Source organism: Cygnus olor, chromosome 2 (assembly GCF_009769625.2).
Source record: "Cygnus olor isolate bCygOlo1 chromosome 2, bCygOlo1.pri.v2, whole genome shotgun sequence".
In the NCBI taxonomy this organism is placed as follows: domain Eukaryota; kingdom Metazoa; phylum Chordata; class Aves; order Anseriformes; family Anatidae; genus Cygnus; species Cygnus olor.
In genome coordinates this window covers 108,885,305-108,909,044 of record NC_049170.1, presented here as the reverse complement: position 1 = coordinate 108,909,044, position 23,740 = coordinate 108,885,305, and the positions used below count along the sequence as shown (strand labels likewise).

The window sequence follows — 23,740 nt, the reverse complement described above, 5'->3', positions numbered from 1 at the left end:
TCATATTTCAGGACCTTCTCTGGTTAACACACTCAGATCCCAGGGGAGGTCCTCAAAAGACTGTTTATGCTTTGGTAATCAAAGCAACTGCTGAAGGTCTAAGAGAAACAAAGCAGTTATTAAGCTGCTAGATGCTCTCAGCGTACACAGACCTGGTCTTTCAATATTTTCCCGGCCAGCAAAGGATGAATGGAGGTGAAATAGCACTTCGTACTACAATATGAGTGATTCAGAGTCATCTTATTAAACAGATGGAGTGCAAGAAAACACTTTGAAACTACATTAACAGAAATCTCAGTAGGTTCCTATTAGGTCAAAGCAGTTTTTAGCTATTCTCACCTACAAAATACGCTAAGTCTGTGTGCAGAAGATGCCATTATGACAATGCAGTCTAACTCTCTTTGCAACATGTCACAGAACATTTCACACCACTCCACAACACCTTTGATCAAGCCCCATAATTTGTGACTGAAAAAGAGAGCACTGCTTTTAGCTTTGCTGTGTTTCTAGAATTTTCAGAGGAATCCAATATATATCTTGGTAAATTTAATTAGTAAATCTCAAGGATGTTTGAGCATCTATTTCCCCAGACTGCTTCAGCAATTCTAGACCTAATTCCAGATAAAATCTTTTAAGTTACAAGGATCCACAGCACTGGTAAATTGGTAAATTGTTCCAAAGTTTATTTACTTCTGTCTAAAGATACACATTTTGCTTCCATTTCTAGGTATAATTTTCACATACTGGAGCTCTTTTTGTCATTGTTTGCTATTGCTACAAGTTCAGTGGTTTGCTGTCTTCCACAGTGAAATAGTTTCCTGACTCCCCCTCCACTAAACCTAACAGTCTGTATCTTTTTAGTCTTATCTTAGCAACCAAGCCCTACAACAAACTAACGTCTTCTACCAAAGTCTCTCCAGTTTTCAACAACTTTTTCAAATGTTAGTACCTTAATGAAGTGGGTCCCGGAGTAGCCACACTTGGGCCACTTGTTCTCATATCTGAAAGTCCAAGCAGTGCATTAACCTGTCACCTGCAGAATTATATTCCAGATAGTAAAGCATCACACCCTCAAAAATATTTTCAGAATTTTGATTTATGGTATCATGCCCCTGTGTTTAATTCCTTGTTCTTTTACTGCCTAATTCTTATCCACTATATTTTTCTATATTGATATAGGATATTTTAACATACAAATTCACCCCAAATTTTTAAGTAACTCACCCTTCTCCTTAACACTTAACCAACCTTTGAACTATTTCTGGACTTTATATATAATGTCTTTAAACTAAAAGAGATTTAGATTAGATATAAGGAAGAAATTCTTCACTCAAAGGATGTTGAGGCTTTGGAACAGGTTGCCCAGAGAAGCTGTGGAAGCCCCATCTCTGAAGGTGTTCAAGGCCAGGTTGGATGGGGCTTTGAGCAACCTGGTGTAGTGGAAGTTGTCCATGCCCATGGCAGGGGGATTAGAATTACATGATCTTCCTATCCAAACCATTCTATGATTTTGATGATTTATTTTCTTCCACACCTTGAAATTGTCCTTTTATTCCAGGACTAGCAAGATCTGATTTTTAGTTGTTGTAAGAAGTTCCTAGCCAGTTCTTAAAACCTAAGTGCAAATTTAATTGTGCTGATTTTATAAAACTATTTCTTCTCTCTTTTAAAATAAATCCAGTACAATGAATGTTTGTGAAAAAGTGCTCAGAAAATTCATGCTTTTAGAGTCAAGTGAATTCAGAAATACATGCTTAGTAAATTCATGCTTTAAAAGCAAAGCCAATTAAGAAATACATGATTACACATTTTTTTTCTTGATGAATCATACTTTGTTAAGATTTTTTTTCCTTATTTGATCTTGAGAACCTAGTCACTTCAGCCAACCATGACTGTGGTGTCTCTTGACCATTTAAGTCCTGAACATGACAATTTTTTGCGGTGTCCTTACTGCCATCTTGCCCTTTCACATATTGTTAGTCAGTTTTTAAAAGGGTGCCTGCAGTACCTAAAGAGAAGGTAAAAGAGCTGGCAGGAAAGGGTAACAAAACAAAAGACGAGTAGAATCTATATAATAGAAATAAAACTGAAAGTAGAAACAGTTTAAAATAATAACCACATGACAGAGAGAGAGTTTTTTATAAAATAAGGCTTTCAGAACAACATCGTTTTGTACTACCCAATGAGTTGGAAGAGATTACTTATATGCTTTGGCCAGATTCTCACTATTCATTAGGGACAAATCTCTCTTTTCATTTTGCATAGTGCAAGTTCCATGCCTGCAACACTGAGCTAAAAAGATTATCTGAATCAGATTTTTGCTGATGTTATTTCTTTAGCTGTAACAGCTGAATCATACAAAAATACAAATTCAGACCACATAAGGACAGATTGTACTGCCTGTGGTCTTTCCAGTGTGAGGATACATGTGGAGCCTCTGATTCCATCAAGCCATTAGGAAGTGTTGAGATAGTTGAGATAGCCTGCTTATGATGTGCAACGCAAACCTAAGAAAGACATCTCTTCCCCAGCCAGTAGTTTAAAAACTATGGCAGTTCTGTAGAGCAGCTTGTTTCTAAGACAGGTGAATCATTTCAGAGATATGATTTTATACCATGGGAGTAAATAGGATTTCCTACTGTGCTCAGTTTGAAACTTGTACTGGAAGAGAATGATAAGAATACAATGAATGCTCCCTTTCTCAGAGTTAATGGTGTTATTACTTTTGACTCACCATGCAAGCTTCTTACAGGCATCCAATTCCAATAGCGTGCACTTACAAAAAAAGTCATGCTGGGTGAATTTAAGCACCCATCAAGCTATTGCCATAAACAATTGTGGAAGTAGATGTCTTAGAGAGTACAGAAGAACATAAGGAAGTTGAAAATCTCTGGCATTTCCCGAGCTATGACCTTTTCTTTCAACAATATTGTCACCTAACTCTAATGTCCCTTGGTCTCAGGGCTGCCAGGCAACAGTCATGCACTCACGAACAGGTCTGTTGAGGCAGTGTGTTTCACTCTAAGAATAGATAGTCACAAGGAAAGGCATTTTAAAGTTAAAGGGCTGTTTAGCATTCCACAGGATTAACATAAAATAAGAAGAAAATGTGTAAAAAATAACAAAAGGAATAGATGGTTAAATATTTTACCTCACTTCCTTACCTATCTAGGTATTTTTAACCTCTTCTATGATCTCATACTCATCAAGGTATTGGGGGTGGGCTGGGAAGAAAGCAACGTTGCCTTGAATTTACTTTCTCTGTCCTTTCCTTAGCCTGTTCCACCACATTTACCAACCCAATACTTTTTCATGTTTGAAATAAAAGATTCTGGTTTTGTACCTTGACATAATTTATATTAAAGATTATATCATTCAAAATGTCTATAGTTTCTAGACATTAATTACTGTTTCCTTACTTATAAATAGAAATGAAACTTTTCACACAATATTTTACCCTCATCTCAGCACTTGTTTGTCTGATATTTTAAAATATTTTCTTCATCTGTATGCTGTCACCCAATTTTCCCTTATGCTTAAAAGGATCATGAGTTTTCAGTAAGGACATCATCTACTTCAGCCCTCAAATCTAAGGAGTGTCCAGGAGCAGTTTCAGTATTCACCTCATCCCAAAGATTATGGATATTCCCTGGACTTCTAACTTGCCTCTGGATGCATAAATGCATTTGGCTCTTTACAACTAATTCAGTAAAAGTACTTTTTTATGAAGCATAAGGCTGACTGTGCAACCACTTTGTTTCATAAGGCAAAAAATCCAGAATCTTCATCATTTCATCAGATGTCTCCCATTGTGCACATATTCTTCCTTGGAAGGTTATCTCTATCTTTTATTTTGATGTTTCAATTTCTCATAAGTAGAGAAGGGAGTGGAATATATAACACGTATTTCCATTTGAAATTTCCATTTTTATCTAACAGACAATACAATTCACCTCTCTATTTCATTATTTAAGTTTCTATTCTCTAATTCATAGGGAATTACCATTCAAGTTGTAATGAAAAGTCTTGTCTATACTTCAAACAAACATGCAAGCCATGAGCAGTCATTCAATTAGCCCCTGAAAACTGATATTTCTTTTCTCCATTACCTTTGCCTCATATAAGCTTTTCTGCTTTTTCAGTGTACCTTACCTGAGGCAGTACTTCTAACTTTTCCCTTCATTACAACAGTTATCTTCATGCTAGTATTATTAGTAAAATATCTTATAGTTCCTCTTGTACTGCATCAATGACCATCATATCTTTTAACTGGTAATTTGTTCTCAACATCATGTGTCCTTTTTCCCCACAGAACAATATTTTGAAGAGTCTAAGAGCCTTGATGATTAATAACATGAATCCAATACCTCACCTTTCAGTGAGACAGGAATATATTAAGATTTACATCTTTCAAAAAATTGCTCTGAAGAGGATCAATTATATTTATTTTATTTAGTCTTATTAAAGTTTATTCTGCATCCCTGACACATTTCATAAAAATTCTCATCTAGGTTTTTCAAAGCCTAGGCACCTTCTCCCTGCTGATAAACATGTTGCCATTTAATGACATATTTAATTCCATTCTGCACCTCCTTTAAAAAAATTCACAATAGAATAACGTACATCAATGATATATTCTTTAGTTAAATAAATTCACCATGCCCTGTTCTTTCTAATGAATGTGTCAGTAGTCAAAATACCTTCTTCAATGACTTAATGTTTTATTTCATATTTCTTTTTTTAAGAGATTTTTTTATGTCCTTACCTTGCGTCCTTTTTGCCCCAAACAATAAGGCTCCATTCACAGAAAGACAGAAAACTGACGGGAAACTCAAAAAAAAATGGGTGCTTTCCCTGAAAAGCATGTATTCCTTCATGAGACTACTTAGTTTTTGTCATTTTGTGCATTCAGAGATTATTTTAATTATTTTAACATGAATGTTATATATTTTAAAGTTCTAATATTGTTTTGGTCATACTTACATTACTATATCCTCCAGTATTTTCCTCAGCCTTCCATTTTTAATAGCAAGAAATTAATTCTCCAACATCTCAATACATTTACAATAAAAAACACTTTTCTGTATTCTCTTCCCACTGTATTGTCCCATATATTCTTCTATATTGAAATAATTTTGATGCCACATCTTCTGCTAATACTCACTGAGAAAGTCTCTGTTCTACCCTCCAAGTGGTGGTGCTTTTGCTTCTTGAAAGTAATCAGAGGGTTGCTATATTAGGAGTGTGCACACGTGTGTGTGCGTGTGTGTATATAAAGGTTGCACAAAACTTTCTACTAAGCTGAAGGAAAGCTATGAATATTCCTTTGCACCAGTCCAACATGATCCAGGTGTTTTTGTCCCTGGCTTCTTTCATTTGTCATTCTCAAACACTGAAGATTATACTTATACTGCTAGATCTTAAGTACTCAGTCCAAAATTTGGTCAATCAACTGAATAAATGGGCTCTGTAAAATGTCTTAAGAAGGATAAAAACCAATAATAGGAGTAAATCTCAAGTTCTTATTCAATAAAAACAGAAACCACCAATACTCAGGTGAACATCAAGTAAAAATATGGGAAAAAAATGTTGTTAGAAAGCAACTGTCATGCTGTGTGTGTGAACTGACAACCTGTATCCTGGCATTTCTTAATATACACAAATATTCACAAAGATGCCTTAATAATGTTTTTACTGTATCATTTTTAACTTCCTTGGCTCTTAGAAAAGACAGATGTCCAAATTATGGCACATGTAACAGCCAAAGTCAAGCAGAGTTGTAAGAAACACTGAACAATGGGAATGTAAGAGATTGTTTTGTCCAAACCACAAGGAACTTAGGGGATTTTTTTTTTTTTAATTATGTACAGTAATTTTTTTGTTTAATAATATACAGTAATTGATATAAATGTGTAAGTAATTAATAAATGGATTATTCTAAAAAACAAATTCCTAAACTAAAAATACAACAACTTCTATTTGAGCAAATCACATAATTGCTGACATTATAACATTATTTCAGTGAAGTTCTATATTTTTACTGAAGGCCAAACTGAGGCAAAGTTAGGTCAACTGACCTAATTAGTTTAGATAGTCAGAAAATGCCTGCTAGTTCCAGGTCCTATTCTGCAGAGAGTATGCATTATGTTTTCTAACATATATACACATTAGAAATACATACTTGCATCACAGAAGTACTTATGTATATACGATGTAAATAACATAGAATCATATATACACATATATTATGTACAATAAATCATCAAGGTTACAGAGCTATGGCATTGGAAATGCTGCAGTAGCATCAGTATTTTCTCCTCTTATAGCAGGTTTACTAAAATACAATCTAATTGTTACTACTGGGTAATTATACAATGCACTAATTGAAAAAAAAAGAAGTTATTTTAAAGTGAAGTGTTCATTGAAATGTGTTAAGTAAATGGAAAAGAATGGCTCTTGAGTGACACAAGGATATTCCAGAGATGTAAAACATTGCATTTAATTACTTAAATTTACTGTCCACTTAGGGAAATTCACAAGTTCAGGTACAGTATCATACCTAACTAATCCTGTTATACCCATAACTGATTATATAATTAAATATGCATAATAATGTTAGTACATTAAACTGCTTATTACTAAATTATAAATAGATGAAAATAGCAGAGTTATAAGAGTTACTTTTATAGTCATACTAAATTATAAGTTGCATGACTATCACTTTAAAAAGAAATAGAAATTAAAATACTCTCCCTGTTTCTAGTGTATGTATGTTAAAGTTTGTTGTATGGTAATAGAGAAACAGGATATAGAACAGTTGATTTCATTTTACCTTCATTTTGTTAGTTTTGTGAAACAGCTATTGTTCACTATATTTCACTACTTTGCTACTATTCAGTACCTGCCCAAGAAGCTAGAGTTGCTGGTGGTCTGCTTAACTTCAGTATGTCTACCAGGTCAATAAGGTCCAGTTCTGCTGCAGGTTTTAGTGATCAAAAAAAAAAAAAAAAAAACAGTTTCCCTAGGTTGTGTTTCTTCTAAGATGCTGCACTTCTCCGTAGTGCCTTCTGTACTTTCATTTTGGCTCTGATTTTCTCTTTCCCTGTACTCCTCCAGGCCAAATCAATCTCTTCTCTCATACTCTCTAAACTAACTCTACAGCTCATACATCTAGACCTATTGGGCTCTACTCAACCTTCAAGTCTATATGTTCCATTTTTCTGTTCATGTCAAACTCATGAAAACAGTTCACAAAGGTACCACAACACTCAGGCATCTGATATTAACACTGTGTGCAACATGCAGGCATAAGTACAAAGATGGGCTATCACTTATATACTTTTCTAAGCCAAAATAGCAAGCTATCAAGCTGCCTTCATCTCCATTAAAGCAGTTCATAATTTGGAGTCATTTGGCTTCCTGTCTTTTACAAGCAAATCTGGAGAAAAATGAATAAAAGAGATGCAGAGACAGATCAAGGAGAGCGATCAGAGAGTAAGAAGAAAGGACTCACCTCTTTTAGTCAGTTTTCCATTTTAGTTTGTTTCAATAGTTAAAGACGGAAGAGATTTTTTGCACACTCTTTAATTCAGATGTCAGTTTCAATATTTGATGCTTGACTGTTCTGAAATATAACCAAAGTGCAGCAGTTAAAACTACTAGCCTGAAACAAGATAAAATTGTTAACATGGCAAGCAGCTACATATTCATTAAAAATCACAGCAGTGTTGAAAGGCTTTTATAAAAGTGCTCCGTGGCAAAATTTTTACATGGTACCAGTCCTCCTTGCAAGAAGAAAAGCACACACACACACACAAAAAAAAAAAAAAAAAAGAATATTTATAATGTATAATGCTGCATTTGTGGTGCCATCTCACATTTTGCTCTCCTTGCACAACATATGTACACTTTGTTGACTCTTCTACAGAAAAAGACAAGGCTAGTTACATGTGTTTGCCCCAGAAAATGTGACTCTCTGTAAACATGCCTCTCCCCTAGCCTCTTCCTTCTACAGACTTTTCTCATACTACAAAAGCACCAAGGAATCCTATTGCTTCTGTTTGGAAAAGCAACAGAGCATGGTGACCAAACAATCAGCAGGCTGCAGCCGCATACATGGTACTGCCCCACTAGCATCTTATGGGTGGGTGACAAAATTGCAACGGTAAGTCACTGAACTTTTAAATATATTAATTTTTAAAATTATATAAATTGAGAATATTTATTTCTAAGCCATTTTTGGTAAGGAAAGTTATATACATATCTTTCCCCTCTTAGATTTCCAGTACTACTCATTGAGACTAACAGAAATAAATGGCTTTCCTCTGTGCTCTGTATTTGAGTTTTATGAGTCATCTCACTATTCCAAGTTTTCTCATCCCTTAAGGGTCTAGCTATTTTATACGTTTTTGTTTGTTTCTTTATTATTATTATTATTATTATTATTATTATTATTATTATTATTTCATGTGAACAATTCAAAAGTACAAGGCAGAATAAGCACAAACATCTTTTCTTGTAAATGCAGTGAAAAACACCAGTCTTTTACTGGAAAGTAAAATGAAAGAGATAAAAAGAGAAAAAATGCATTACTAAGTGTGGCATTGACACTACTACGCTGAAATGTGATCAGTACAACAACTTATTCAACATATCAAAAGCTACTAGTTATTTTACACTCTTGCTGCACATTCAAAGCATCTGTAAACACCTTTATGGAGACCACAGCTCACCACTGCATGCTGGTTGTTAGAATAACAATTAAAAATTTTCAGAGTAAAAATAACCTGCAAATATTATAAACTCACATTTGTAAAGCCAGAAAAGATCAACCTGATCAGAAAGTGTGATAACCCACTTCCCACAGTCCAGAAAGATTTTTTTTAAGTTAACTCCTTTGGAAATCATAGAATCATAGAGTGGTTTGGGTTGAAAGTGACTTTAAAGATCACCTCATTCCAATCCCCCTGTCATGGGCATGGATCCCACCCACTATATGAGGTTGCCCAGGGATGCATATCATAGAAAAGCATCAAGCTTTAATTGAAGTTTTTCCAAATAACCACTAAGAGAACAGGATAAGTAACCTCTATACAAAACATAAGTTTATTTCTGGGAATACCTTACCCTCAAAAGCAGTCAATGATGATGAAGGCTGCAGCCTGGCTTTTGCTACTGTCTTTTATTTACCATAAGACCCCTTTCCAAAATGAACTAATTTCTGATGCTCTTTCAGGATCTCTGAAATTTATGTCTGAATAGAAACACATTCCACTAATACTTCAGCGATAAAAAATTGTACATAATTGGTTTTGGGGGAAAGCCAATACCTTGAGGTATATAACCATTTTCTGTGTATTTCTTTATAAGATGAAAAGCTAACTTTCCAGATAGCTCTGGTCAGTCTGTCTTTAAGCCATTTTTCTTTCTTTGCTGTGCAGGTTTGCATGTCAGAAGGGGGAGAAAAATATTTTTAAAGCAGGAAAACATGATGGCAAAAACAGAGGGGCAGTGGGATAAAAAGACAGATACAGAACAAGAAATTACTTTTAAATCATTTCAGAAATGCATTGATTTGCAGTTGACAGAATATCTTTTGAGAGAGGGCTTTAATTTGACTATGTTATTGACCACATCATAACTATTTTAGATTTTCCCTGAGAGTATAAAATTGACAGAGTATATTTAATTGTAACAAGTAAACTAGATTGATTTTTCCATAAAAGGTCCCCTTAGGGAGCTTTCTAAGATAAATCTCTAAAGGATCAAATCAGTCAGGTGTTTATGCAGAGCCTTCAGTTGTAAGGACTCCTCTGAACCCATTGAAATTCCTGTGTTTGAAGGTGTTTGCTTGAGAACCTAGATGAAACTGGATCAAATGGATTTCTCTTGTCTGACAACATTCTCTTGGGTAAGTGAAATTTTAACTTGCCAGATATGTTTGGTGTTGACAGAAAGAATGAGGTCAAGAAATGTAAAGGAATCACCTGCATTATACAGGCGTTAACCACACTGTAAGCCACTGCCTAAACTGTAAAAAAGGCAAAATGTAAGACGAAGGTCTTGCAAATGCACATGTATTCTAAATATATATGATACAGTTTTCAGAGATGGTCATGGATTACTTTATTTCTGTACTACATGTGGCACTATCCAAGTCTACAGCCCAAGTTAAATCAATAATGCTTTAATAGTTTTAAACTTTGCTGAATTCTTCATCTCACTTGCTATTGATCCTTCTTGTTTGTGTAAGCCCATGCATGCTATTCTTCCCTACCCATGTTCCCCATTTCTTTCTTTTTAAATCAGAGATATAACCAGAAAAGTTGCACAGATGAGCAAGGTGATGATGGAAGGTACAGAATAACTCCTGCACAAGGGACAAACGAGTAAGGTAAGACTCTGCTCTATCAAAGAGAGAATTGAATCGCGGATGACTATAAAATCACAGCCATGAAGAAGTCTAATAAGGATATATTTTTCACGCTCTTGTTCTGCCCAGTGCATCAAATGAAGCTGGTAAGAATCACATTCACAAAAATAACAAAAACAAATCAAATGAGCAAAGGTGCACTCTTCCTGCAATGTGTGTTTATGCTGCCACAGGATGTCCTAGACATCAAATCATGAGTACAAGAAGTCTGGACAGATGTGGTAAAATTAAATCTCCTGAATTTATCTAACTGTAAATGTTCAGTAACATCCAGCTCTTAAAGACCTTTAGTTTGACAGAGATATGGATGCTCAGAGCATATTTGGTTTCTGATATATGGTACAAAATATGACATGGAACAAATGGACCTTTGACCTTGATACTACAGTCATTTTTATGATCTTTTTATGTTACATCCAACAAGTTGTGCACATTGACATCTGGCCTACAGGAAAAAGAAAGCTACTTGAATAGAAGGTGGATGAGATTCACATGTTGATTTTTTAGACTGGTATGTTTACAACACTTTGAATCACAGAATGATAAAATCATCTAGGTTGGAAAAGAGTTTCAAGATCAAGTCCAACCCTCAGCCTGACCTACCAAGTCCCATCACTAAACCATGCTACACCTTAGTGCCACCCCTAGTGCTACACCTCTCTTAAATGCCTTCAGGGTTGGGGACTCCACCACTTCCCTGGGCAGCCTGTTCCAACACCTGACCACCCTCTCCTTGAAGAAGTTCTTTCTAATATCCGATCTAAACATCACCTGGAACAACCTGAGACCATTTCCTTACATTTTTTCACTTGTCAGTTGAGAAAAGAAACTGACACCCTCCTTGCCACAACCTCCTTTCAGGTAGCTGTAGATAGCGATAAGGTCTCCCCTCATCCTCCTCTTCTTCAGGCCATACAACTCCAATTCCCTCAGCCACTTCTCATAAGTCTTCTTTTCTAGTACCTTCACCAGATTTGTTGCTCTTCTCTGCACGTTCAAGCAACTGAGTATCACTCTGTGGTGTGATCTCACCAGTGCCACATATAAAGGGAACAATCATTTCCCTAGCTGTGGTAGCCACACTATTTCTGATGAAGGCCAGGATGTCATTGGCCTTCTTGGTGACATTGCTGGATCATGTTCAGCCTGCTGTTGACCAGTACCCGCACATAGTTTTCTGCTCGGAAAATTTCCAGCCACTCTTCCCCAGACCTATACTGTTGCATGGGGTTGTTGTGACCCTAGTGCAGCACCTGGCACTTAGCTTTGTTGAATGTCATGTGATCAGACTCAGCCTATCAATCCAGCCAGTACAGATCCCTCTGATGTGCCTTCCTACCCTCAAGCAGATCAAAAGTGCTGCCTAACTTGAAATCATCCACAAAATTATTGAGGTTGCACTCAATCCCCTCATCTGATAAAAAAGGTGAAAAAACTGTCCCCAAGACAGAGCCCTGGGGGACACAACAGGTGACCAGCCCCCAGCTGGATTGAACTCTGTTCACTATGAATTTTTGAGCCTGGCCATGCAGCCATTTCTTCACTCAAGGAACTGTATATATGTCCAATCCACGTGCAGCCAGTTTCTTCAGGAGAATTTTGTTGGAAACTGCTAAACCTTTTAGTAAAATCCAGGTAGATAATATCCATGGCCTTTACCACATCTGCTAAGTGGATCTTGTCATAGAAGGAGACCAGGTTAGTCTGAAGGCAGGACCTGCCCTTCATATATGCATACTGGCTGCATCTGATGTTTAACTGAAGTACTGAAGTTCAAACTGTAGGGTATCTGATCAGTTCTGACTTTTTTTTTTTTTTTTTTTTTTTTTTTTTTTTTTTTTAAATAAGGGGACATAATGAATTGAGTTTTCACTCAACTCTGGATTGACCTGAAACTCCTTTAAAGCATACAGTCACCACCATAGCAGGAATCAGATTTATCTTAAAACCCTGAGTTTCTGGTTCAATTTCAGCACACAACAGTGACTTAATTATCTTGCTATTTTACACCAGAACATTTACAAAAAGCAGGTTGACTAAAACCAGCTTTTAGCTGACGAATAATAATTTAACTGCTACTACATTGTTTCATTGTTTTAGCTAGGCTTGGTAAGAAAGACACCTGGAAAAGTACAGGGAAGAACAGCAACAAAGATTAACATAGAGTAGGTGTCCAGGAAGGCTGTGGTATCTCCATCTTGGGAGATCCTGAACGCTCATTTGAACAAGACACTCAGCAACTTGATCTAATTTTGACACTAGCCCTGCTTGAGTGGGGGCTTCAGCTAGATGACCCCCTGTGAATCTTATGCAAATGATTCTGTTCTATAATTCTAGGAAATAGCCTCTAATCATTTCTGTACTACTCCTGTGTAGAACATCAATTTGCAGTGCTACCATTATCATTAACCTAAATGCCAGTGCAAAAATGAAGGGCAAGCCTTCAACTTTTTATTACATAGTAAGCTACTTGGTTTCTTTCCTACACGATGCATCTTTATATTCCTAGGTTTCTGTTGTCATGAACTATTAACAAGGATATACTGTAAAGGAGATGAATCATTTTTTTACTTGATTTTTTCTTTGCCTTTTTTTTTTTTTTTAAATTCTGTTATTTTTATTAAGTAATCCATACTGACAGAATGACAGTGTGTGACTAGCAATTTTTCTACGAGAAAGATCAGGATACCAACTAATTGTAACAGCCTAAATCTGTAACATTACAAATATGTACTTAAGGAGTTTTACATATAGTGTACCTTTTCAATGAGAGTACCAAATGGCAGATAACCTCAGATGTTCAGCAGAGGCCTCTTTCACAACATAATTTACTGCATATTAAGGCACTAGCAACTAGCATCAACAATTTATTTATTTATTTATTTATTTATTTTACTTTTTAAGTGCTGGGCAGGAACCTTATATATTTGCCGCCCAAATTATAGCAAAATAGCAATAATTAAAGAAACAGGGACTGCATAATAGCTACTGGTAAATGAACTTCTAAATTTTTAATTAGAACCATACCAGTGTGGTAGTAATGGGAATACCATAAAGCTTAGCAATGAACACAGAACACAGCATTCTTCCTATAAAGCCAAGACTGCAATATTACACGCACTTATTCCACCTCATTTGTAAAATTAACAGTCTCCCTTAGACAATTAAAAATCATGCTGAGTACTGAGCCACAGTAAATTACAAATATAATTAAGTAAATAATATGAAAGCCCAACTCCCTACTTAAGTACACTGCCAATTCAGCTAATTCAAGCACAGCAAATATTAATGCAATACTTCAATGTCTACAGCTCAGCTACTGATGTGCAGTAATATGAATGCATTGAGATTTTTTCTGTAGTCAGAGCAAACTGCTTATCTTCCTCAAGGCAACTGGAGCACTGAGTTACCAATAAGTTGCTCTTATCTTCTGTCATCCTGCTGCATTTAACCTGGTTATATTTGCTACCAATTACACACACACACTCTTCTGACTATACTTCACTCTAAAGTGAAAAGAAGGCAACCTACAGCTATTTAAAAATAAAGGATTAAAATCAATGCCGATTAAAGGGCTCTTCGAAGAGTGAATTTTAATTACGCTCCTTTAGGAAGTCAATAGACAATCACTACTGGCATCCACTAGTTTCTGCATCCAAAGTAGAAATGATTCATATCCTGAGAAAACCTCCTGATTTCAGTAGCTAGCACACCAATGATAAACATTTTAAAATTCTGAATCACTGATAACTTCAGATAAGTGCTATGCAAGAAATGAAACTTGTCTAAAATTATGCTGACAGCACATGTCACTTGCCAGTAATGTACACTAGTGCTGATATGCACTGGTATCTGTTTACAAGCTCACAGAGAAAGGATTAAATACAATTTAATTCATTCAAACTTAGAGATGTATTAGTACCACTATATAGCAGCATATGAATGGCAGACGTTTCACTGTCTCACAGCAGTTGTATTATTCTCATCCTCATAAATATTAATTGCTTTTGAAACTGATTTATAAGTCTGTACATGACAAAGGAAAAATCCCAAGCACAGGCTTTCCCTCAACATCCATTCACAGGAGGAATAAAATATTCTTTATGAAATGTTCCTGCATCAGCATCAGTGGGAAGTTCTGTAATCTCTTCTAGTTAGAGGTAAATAGTTTTAATTTGCTCTTCAGTGTAAGTGAAAGAATTAGTTATATACAGCCTTAATATTTTCAAAACTGTTTTGCAATGAGTAGTGGCTTCCACAGCTGTTCACCCAAGAATGTCCTACTCTGAGATTTTTCATGATGTGTGCATGAATTATTTGGCTCAAAAGTAGGAGAGAATATAAAACAGCGCCAAATTAAAAAAAAAAAAAAAAGCAAAATACATTCGTCTGTATCAGAACACCCTCGTACTGATATCTCCGTATTTTAAACAGGAATAGATACAAAGCAGAAAACTAACAGCTGTCCAAAAGGGATGAGAGAAAGATAAAAATCTGAGAGCAACAGGTGAGAGACCAAGGAATAAAAGGCCATAGACAACATGAATGGTGATGCTCACTTCTGATAGTTGCTGTATTACTTGTATGGAGAAGTCCTTGCATTGCCTTCTTCACAGCTGGTAGACACCAGGACTTCCAGCAAGGTGAAACTCTCACCACACAGTGTATACAGAGGATGAGCAGCTAACCCCAACAGCATTGGGACTGCCATGCAAAAATGCCAATAAAGTACAAGAGATGTCAACAACTAACAACTAGGCATGTGGCACACTTTCAATAGGATCCCTTTGCAACTGTGCTAATGGCATAAGCAGCAGAAGAAAAAATACATAAAATAGCCTCATGAAATTTGAACACCACATTAGCAGTCAAGCTCAGTCAGCCTGTTTCTTGCTCCTAAGGAAGGAAGCAATAGACAGAAATTTTAGGACATAGTCATTTTATATGAAATAATTTAAGAAACAATGTATGGAGACTGGCCAGTCCATCTCCCCTTAATATTTTATGTCTTTGTTTATATACATATATTTATTCACATTACATATGTGGTGGCAGTCTCTACGTTGCACGTGCAGAGTCAAATGAAATGTTACAAAGAGCAAGTACAATTTTTTTCTTCCATATACTGCTTCACACCTTATGCAATTTCTGCCTAAAACATCTACACATAATAGAAGTGCTTCTAACACAACTCTGCCGATCTAAAAAAACTAGTGTACCTCAAATGACACTTTCACAAATGTATAATGCTTGTTACCAAATTATACTGGTCTCCATATTCCTCACAACTACATCAGGTAACTCTTACTTCTGGCAACATGCATAGAAGGAAATGGAAATATGCTTGAGGCACTGAAAGAATTATTGTGTTTTAAAACCACTCTAAGTTGTTCCTCAAAATAATATAAGACAGGCGGTAAAAAACAAACAAACAAACACAAACAACAACAACAACAAAAAACACCAGGAAATAAACACCACAGTGTATTTTTTTTTCATAGTACAAAGTGAAAACTATGCAGCTTCATAATATAACTTCCAGAATATGAATTTTAAATTTGTCCAGCTGATGAAGCTCTGTCTGAAGTCCTACTCACTGCTTTCTCTGACAAACTCAGATCAATTCAAACCCATCTATTTCACAGCTGACATTTGGGAGAATTATTTTAAACTTTCCATTAAATCTAGTTTTTGACATATTATCAATATGTAAATGACATCATCTGTGATGTTGGTGTCATTTTCACTTTTTTTTTCTTCCAGAAATGAAATTGTATATGTATCAGTGGAACTACAGGCTTCAGAAATCATTTAACAAAATGACAGTAAGGCGATACAGATTTTGAAGCAAATACATAATCCAACTTCTACACATGGAAATGTAAAGTTACAGCAAAATAACACAACAACTAAAAGTATTTAGAACAGTATACTGAATTTAATTTTAATTGTTACACTGCAAGTAAAAATGTATGACATGAAGATGTATTTAATGTAATCTATCCATATACTGCTTATATATAATATATATATGCAACATATATATATAATGCAACATATAAACCTGTTTGATTATTGAAGCTTTTTGTTCGTACAGAAAGTTAGTATCTATTTTTAATATAAATAGACATTTATTGCACCAATATCACTGTGCTTGAGCAATTCTGAAGATATAACCAGAGACTACACAAGACTACCCTGTATTATTTCCTGTGATGGACTACACCTTCTCTCCTTTATAGTGGAAAATTGTAATCACTGAAATTCTTTTTACTTTGAAATGCCAAAAATCTGTCTTCAGCTTAAAGAGTACACATGATGAATTCAAACAAGTTTTGATACATTAAAAAATTGCATCCAGCTGTTTCAGGGAAAAATTCTCAGTTTCACATTTGTTTGAAAATACACTGTATAGTAAAGAAATCTACTTGCACAGCACAATTAGAAACCTGCAAATTGGGATACTTTGATAATCTAGCCATAATGTTTCATAAAAGGTTGCATTTATAATAATGTAAGGCAGTCAATATAACAGAAAGCCTGTCTACCAAAATATGTCAAGGTGTATTTATTTCTCTTCACCATTTCCTGGTAAAAAATGTCCTATTTTTTTTTTTTTTTAATTTCATCTGGTCCATGTTATTCCATGTCTCCTTTGAGGCCAAAGCTAAACATCAGTTTTGGTGTATGATGAAGGCTATCCCTACAAATTTCCATGGTTAAGACATCTGGCTAGGTAATGTTTTTCACATACTATGTGCAGTTTTTTTTCTCAGTCATCATCCATTGGCTGTGCTTAATCTCAGTCCTTCAAACTTGTCAAACAGAACTCTGGATATTATACTAGATGCTGGTGTGTGTGTGTGTGTGTAGAAAAGCCATCAACAGAAAATTCACTACCTTTCCATCATGCTACACTGGCTGGTAAAATGAAGAAACTTTACTGCTGCATGAATTCCCACCAAACTGAACTGTTTTAATTCAAAGCACAGTAGAGATCACACGTTATTTCCTACACAATTACCCATTCCTTTTGGTAAAGGAGATTTTTTTTTTCCTTTTATATCAGGGTAAGCCATGTATTTTTTCACCTCACCAAGTTGAGAACACAAGACACAGACAAGTTCAAACTATGTTGTCAACAGGATTGATTCATATGCCTGCAAAATAATCTTGTGCCACTGGCATAATTCATGACAAGTGGTCATATGCAAGTTCCTGATACATGTATGAGCAAATGAAAAAATATAATATTCCAGGTTTATCTTTATTAGCTATAAATTATTATCATTTTTTTAATAACAAAATAACAGAAAACCTTTGTTAGTAAGGAGCTAATTTTTTTTCAATATGAAAGAAAGAATTGAAGTTTAAATAATTACCTTGGTAGTTACTGACCTGTTACACTTGAGACAGCAACTACCTTGACAATACTGCTAAGCTGACCATAAAAAATATTTTTCTCTCTATTTTGTATTAATAACCAAGACACATGAAGATGATCTTATGGACTCACGGATGTGGTATCTTTGGCATAGGAGTTCATTGCTGGCTTATCTCTGCTCACACTGGCTGCCAATTTTGCTGTTGATTTGAATACGAACACAGGATGAAGTAAAAAGCTTTTTAAAGGTCTGACACTGTAATCAGGTTTATTGTATCTCCCTGCACAAGTACTGTTTTTCTACATTATATTTTTCTTTAAGAAAGTTAAAGAAATTACCTAATCACGAGAACTTTTTTAGACATATTCTTGATTAGAGACCTCATAACACACAAGTGTACAAGAGGATTTAAGAAGGACAAATGTGGAATACAACTCCTGTAACTGCCTGTTGTTTTTGCTTGATTAATTAGTTTGCTAACTGCTTGATTAGCTAGTTTGTGCGGTACTTAGGAGATGTAAAGCAGTAACAAGTGCTAATTAATCATATTACTTATGTAACATTCAACTACAACTGCAAAGTGAGTACAAGTAACAAAACTTTACATGTGAAAAGCTTAATGCTGAAGAAACAAATCCATATTGCTGGTGAATTTTCTTTGGGAAAAAAAAAAGGAACTGAAAAGCAGTCACAGGTAGCAAACAGTAGGCTGGTGCTGCAGAAAGCAGGCATCACTGTGAGTGACAGAAGCAAGAGATGAGGTGGATGAATGATACCAAAAGTGCTGCCCAACTGCTTATATTAAGGAGAACATATAGAGGAAAAGAAGCAGAACAGCGAGGAGAAATGACAGTTTTATCAAATTGCAAATGAGAGGTAATAATTTCAACATCCACTGTGATAGAATACTTCTCTGTGTTATCATAAGCTCTGCTGGATGCTTAGACCAGCGCATGAACTGGATCATTTGATGCCACAGCATTTAGTGCAGTAAGGATGGAGGTGTAAAGGTGCTCCTGCTTTCTAATGACCTAATGAACCTGCTCTAACTGGAGCAGCGTTTTCTGCTGTCAGAATGACTTAGGAGCTGAATGATAAAAGGTAGACGGTATTTATCGCATTCACTAAGTGCAAAATCATGAATAAATGGATGAAGCAAATGTAACAGAGTACTTACTGATGGTAAAAAAGCAGGAGAAAGGGACTAGTGGTACGAAACATACAGATCTCAGAAAAGACATATCTGCTTTTCTAAGAACAAATTTAATTTGAGTTCTGTGAACTGATGAGAAGAAAAAGAAACTTTACATCATTTATGCCCTAAGTCAAACATCAGAAAAAAGAAAGAAAAGGTCTTAAGTATTCTGCAAGTGAAAATAAAACCCTTCTGAAATACCTCTGACATGACTTTCATTGGTAAAGTTATAAAATGAATAATAATGAGAGTTTGAATGTACAGCTAGTTTAGGTATAACAAATTTATTGAAAAAAAGATGAAAAATCAAATTAACATATTCATCATCATAAGTAAGAATATTCAAACTCTTAAATACTATTATTTCTGCAATACCAAAAGCTTTCCATAGAATAATAAAGTTTTAATAAAACTTCATGAAGAGGTGGATTTCTGTTCCTTATTTTTTGGTTATTTTATTTTCTTCAGTCTGCCAGTATATGTAAAACAGCCTGCAAAGATGATTTAGTAACACATCATGTATATATATTTTTAATGTTGCTTTAAATACAGAGAATATTGAAAAATCTCATGGATGCATACCTTAAAAAATAGAAAAGTTCCAAAGATTTTGCAATACCATTGTTAAACTTGTCTAATAATGTATGAAAAGTCCAACAGAATTCATTTGTAATTTTAAATTAATTTGCTCTGACACATTATTAACCCTTTTTTAATATTTTATTTTACTGATCATGTTCCACTGAGTCTTCCTTTCACTAGTTTTCATTATTCATTGTTTATAAAATTCTCTTTAAGATAAAGCACTAAGAAAACCATAGATGAAGTTTGTTAGGTACTCGGAATTTTATGTTGTTTACATTAATAAGGGAAAAGTACCCAGGAATGAGAGTTTTATTATTCTAGGAGGCATTATGACCACCCTTTTTCCCTGGAGAATTTCTTCATAAGAATTCCCTGGGGTGAAATGTAATTCAGAATTTTAACATAATGGTCATGAAATGTAGGAAAAACTAGTTAATTAGTTGAAGCCCCTCAATGGAAGTTTCAGGTCCTCAGTGCCAATTGCTGCATTATACTGATCCTATCCTCTTGTACTCCATTTGTTTCTAAACAGACAGATACTGTGACATTAGCACTGAGAATCTGAACTCTGCTGACCATTGCTTGCAATTTTTGGTACTTCTACTGTTTTTTTGACAAAGGCTACATGTTCCAAATATGAGGATGACAATTAAATAATGAACATGCAAGCCCACAAGTAAATTTTCTCCTCTGTCAAGCCACAGTACTGAAGTAGGTGCCTAATCTAGTCTCAGGCTGCAAACTGGGGCCAAACAATTCATTAGTGGTTATGGCATTTCCTTCCTCCCCCCTCAGAGGCTACCTCCAGACTTGGGATAGATACATCATGACTTACATTATGCTCAGATAATTGATTTCTGACCAAATGATGAGGCAGGAAAACATATTCTTTCACAAACACTGAAGTTATGTCTCCAAGAGCCATTCTTTACTGAGTTTATGCTTATGGTGCATCTAAGCCCCACTGGAGAAAACAAAGCACATGAGGCTTAGCAGACCCTATATGATCATATTTTGAGCATAAGGAAAATATGCTTCAAATGTTAGCTCATTCTAGCTTCTACAGAAATGCATCTGAAAATTACTTCTAGAAGGTTACGGGCTTTTTGTTTGTTGTATTTCACAATCCTTGTAGAAGATAGCACAAAGCAAAATGCATATTTTCAGTTTCCTTCCACTTTATAATTTCATTTTGTTCAAGTTGTCCATTGTGTATGTGTATATCTTGGTGAAACAAAAAAGATATTTTTGTTAAAAATTAAATATTTTTCCTGCTATCTGGAGAAAGTACACAGTCAACAGATCTTGTGCTTTGTTAAAAGAACACAACCACCTGCTTATACTAAAACTTGATCATGTGGGGCATTAACTAATCAATTTATTATTAAAATGATGACTTTATTACAGAACTGACAGTATCTTAAGTACATACATCTTAGGAAGGAAAACTGTCCTCAAAACATTATCAAGAATACCATTTGTTTCTTCAGATTACTCTTGCTTTTTGTCACTTTTCAAATAGTTAACCAGTTACTGTGACAGAAATCAAGTCTTGCTATGAGAAAATTCCTTGCAACAATTTTTTTGAATGAGTAAAGGGTCTTTTCTATTACAATTTTTATAACACATGCAAATATACTCCATAACCCTCTAGAAAAAAAATGGTGGAATTTTCTGATTTATCAGGTTCTTTTATTAACCATGTTTTCTAAAATACTACTATTTAAAATGTATTAATGTTTATTCAGTGACATATTCAGAGATGGATAATTGAGATTTTTTTTTTTTTTTTTTTAACATAAGCTCTTGAGGAAGTGATAAATAAATGCACTGGGAAAACATACAATAAATTCCTCTGGCACCATCTTCATGTAAGGTTGGCTGAATATTTGAATATGTTCATTTTGTTCATTTGTGGTCTGAACTGTTGAGTTGTAACATTGGCTTCTATCCGGTAGATCACAGTAAAAGACATTAGATAAGAAATGCTTTCATTCCAGGCTAGTGAATACAAGGTACCAGAGCAATACAATGAAAGCTTAAGTGCTCCAGCACTTGCATAGCTGCTTGTTGTAGCAGCCACTTGTTATAGAAACTTCAAGTATGCATACATGTTTACTTTCAGTAAACACTTTTTTTTGGGTGTGTTTTAGACTCCTAATCATACCATGACTGTCTTGGTATTTAGCAGCTGACCATCCTGCAGAATCTTTCACTGAATGATAGCTTTCACTTACACCTCCTAGCACTCAAGCTTCTTACCTTATAGATACATGACTTGGTACATTATAGACATGGTTTGAGTGACAAGACTGACCATCCATAAAACCTAGCCTGTGATTTGCAAAGAAGTCTTCAGATTGGAGAGACCTTCATCTAAACTGACATAGACTTCTCCAATTGTTTCTCTTATCTGAAAGTTAAAAACAAAGTGATTGGTCAAGTGTAAAGATTTGAAGGAACTAAAGCTTATTGTAAAAGTCCAAACCACTATGTTAAATGCCGAATTTTATTAATAACTTGTGAATTGGATTTCTGACCTAAAGTTATTGAACTACTTCACTCAGTATTGATGGATGTTGTGACAGCTTTATAAATGAATAAGTTTTCCTAAAGAGAGAATATGATATTTGTTCTTTTAAAATAATGTTAGGAAGAAAACTTTGAGGAAAAAAAAAGAAAAAAAAAACTTTGATTTTCCATGTAACTACAATGAGTACTTTTCTTTTTCCCAAGAAACAAATATAATTTGATGTTTTTTTGGTTTCCTAGCATTTTTCTGATTAGCCTGTAGCACGAATGTTGTGAACTTGATTTTGCTTTTGCAACCAGGATGACTCACAACTAAAGATTTTTCAGGCAATCCTCATCTAAGACATAGTATCATGACATCACTGAATATGATTTGCATTCATTGCAGTTTACAATTATATATGTATATAAAAAAAGCTATTACAATTGCAGAAAACCTGATAAAACAGAATTTCACCAAATGACATCAGCATGATTTGTTGAAATTTATATATATATATATATATATTTTTTTTTTTTCACAATTACAGTAATAAAAATTAGACTTGCTACTTGGTTGAACATTTTTTGGCATTCTGGAAATGCATTTTTTCCAGTTTAGGTTCCTGAATACAAGATAAAGGACCTAGTCAAACCATGAAACTGGTGTTTAAAGGCCTGACTAGAACATGCATACTGTTTACTGAAGTCAAAGAGGAGTCTTACTGCACAGAATTACCATTGTGCAGTATCTTACTTGAATCCAAGTCTCAGTAAGTATGGTATGCTAAGGTTGGCCAAACCGACAAAAAATATTCAATAACTCATGTGATTGACCAAATCTGATTGCAACAATAAAACTTCCTTTCCTTCACAGAATCACAGAATCATCTAGGTTGGAAGAGAGCTCCAAGATCACTGAGTCCAACCTCTGACCTAACACTACCAAGTCCTCCACTAAACCATATCACTAAGCTCTACATGTAAGCATCTTTTAAAGACCTCCAGGGATGGTGACTCAACCACTTCCCTGAGCAGCCCGTTCCAATGCCTAACAACCCTTTCAGTAAAGAAGTTCTTCCTAATATCCAACCTAAACCTCCACTGGTGCAACTTTAGCCCATTCCCCCTTGTCCTGTCACTTGGCACGTGGGAGAATAGACCAACCCCCACCTCGCTACAGCCTCCTTTAAGGTATTTATAGAGTGCAATAAGGTCGCCCCTGAGCCTCCTCTTCTCCAGGCTAAACAACCCCAGTTCCCTCAGCCGCTCTTCGTAAGACTTGTTCTCCAGACCCCTCACCAGCTTCGTTGCCCTTCTCTGGACTCGATCGAGCACCTTGATGTGAAACTTCCTTTCTATAGAATCCCACTCTCCACATTTAAGTCCCAATAACACAATTTTCTTTTTATCATGGAAGTAGATCAAGCAAAATTCTCAGAAAAGAAGTTCTGTAGCAATTTCTCCATTAGATCTGACCGGCAGTCAATATACCCTAGTGCTACACCTGCAACAGAGTTCAAAGCAAGGGAAGTCAAAGAAGATCCAAGTCAGAGAACTGCTACCACATAACCTTCAATAGAAGGGCTGATCTACCTCAAGCTTTCCCATCTATACAAGTTGTTATGTCTT

At 35.2% G+C, this 23,740-nt stretch overlaps 1 protein-coding gene across 6 annotated transcripts in view; it reads right to left on the bottom strand.

The window, feature by feature from the left end:
• The window catches only part of DLGAP1 (DLG associated protein 1), a 415,298-nt gene that overhangs the window by 248,175 nt on the left and 143,383 nt on the right, over positions 1-23,740 (bottom strand). For all 6 annotated transcript variants that reach the window (XM_040550113.1, XM_040550116.1, XM_040550112.1 and 3 more), the window contains one exon: positions 7,514-7,624. The gene's annotated coding sequence lies outside the window, so the exon portion shown is untranslated. The remainder of the gene's footprint in view (positions 1-7,513; positions 7,625-23,740) is intronic.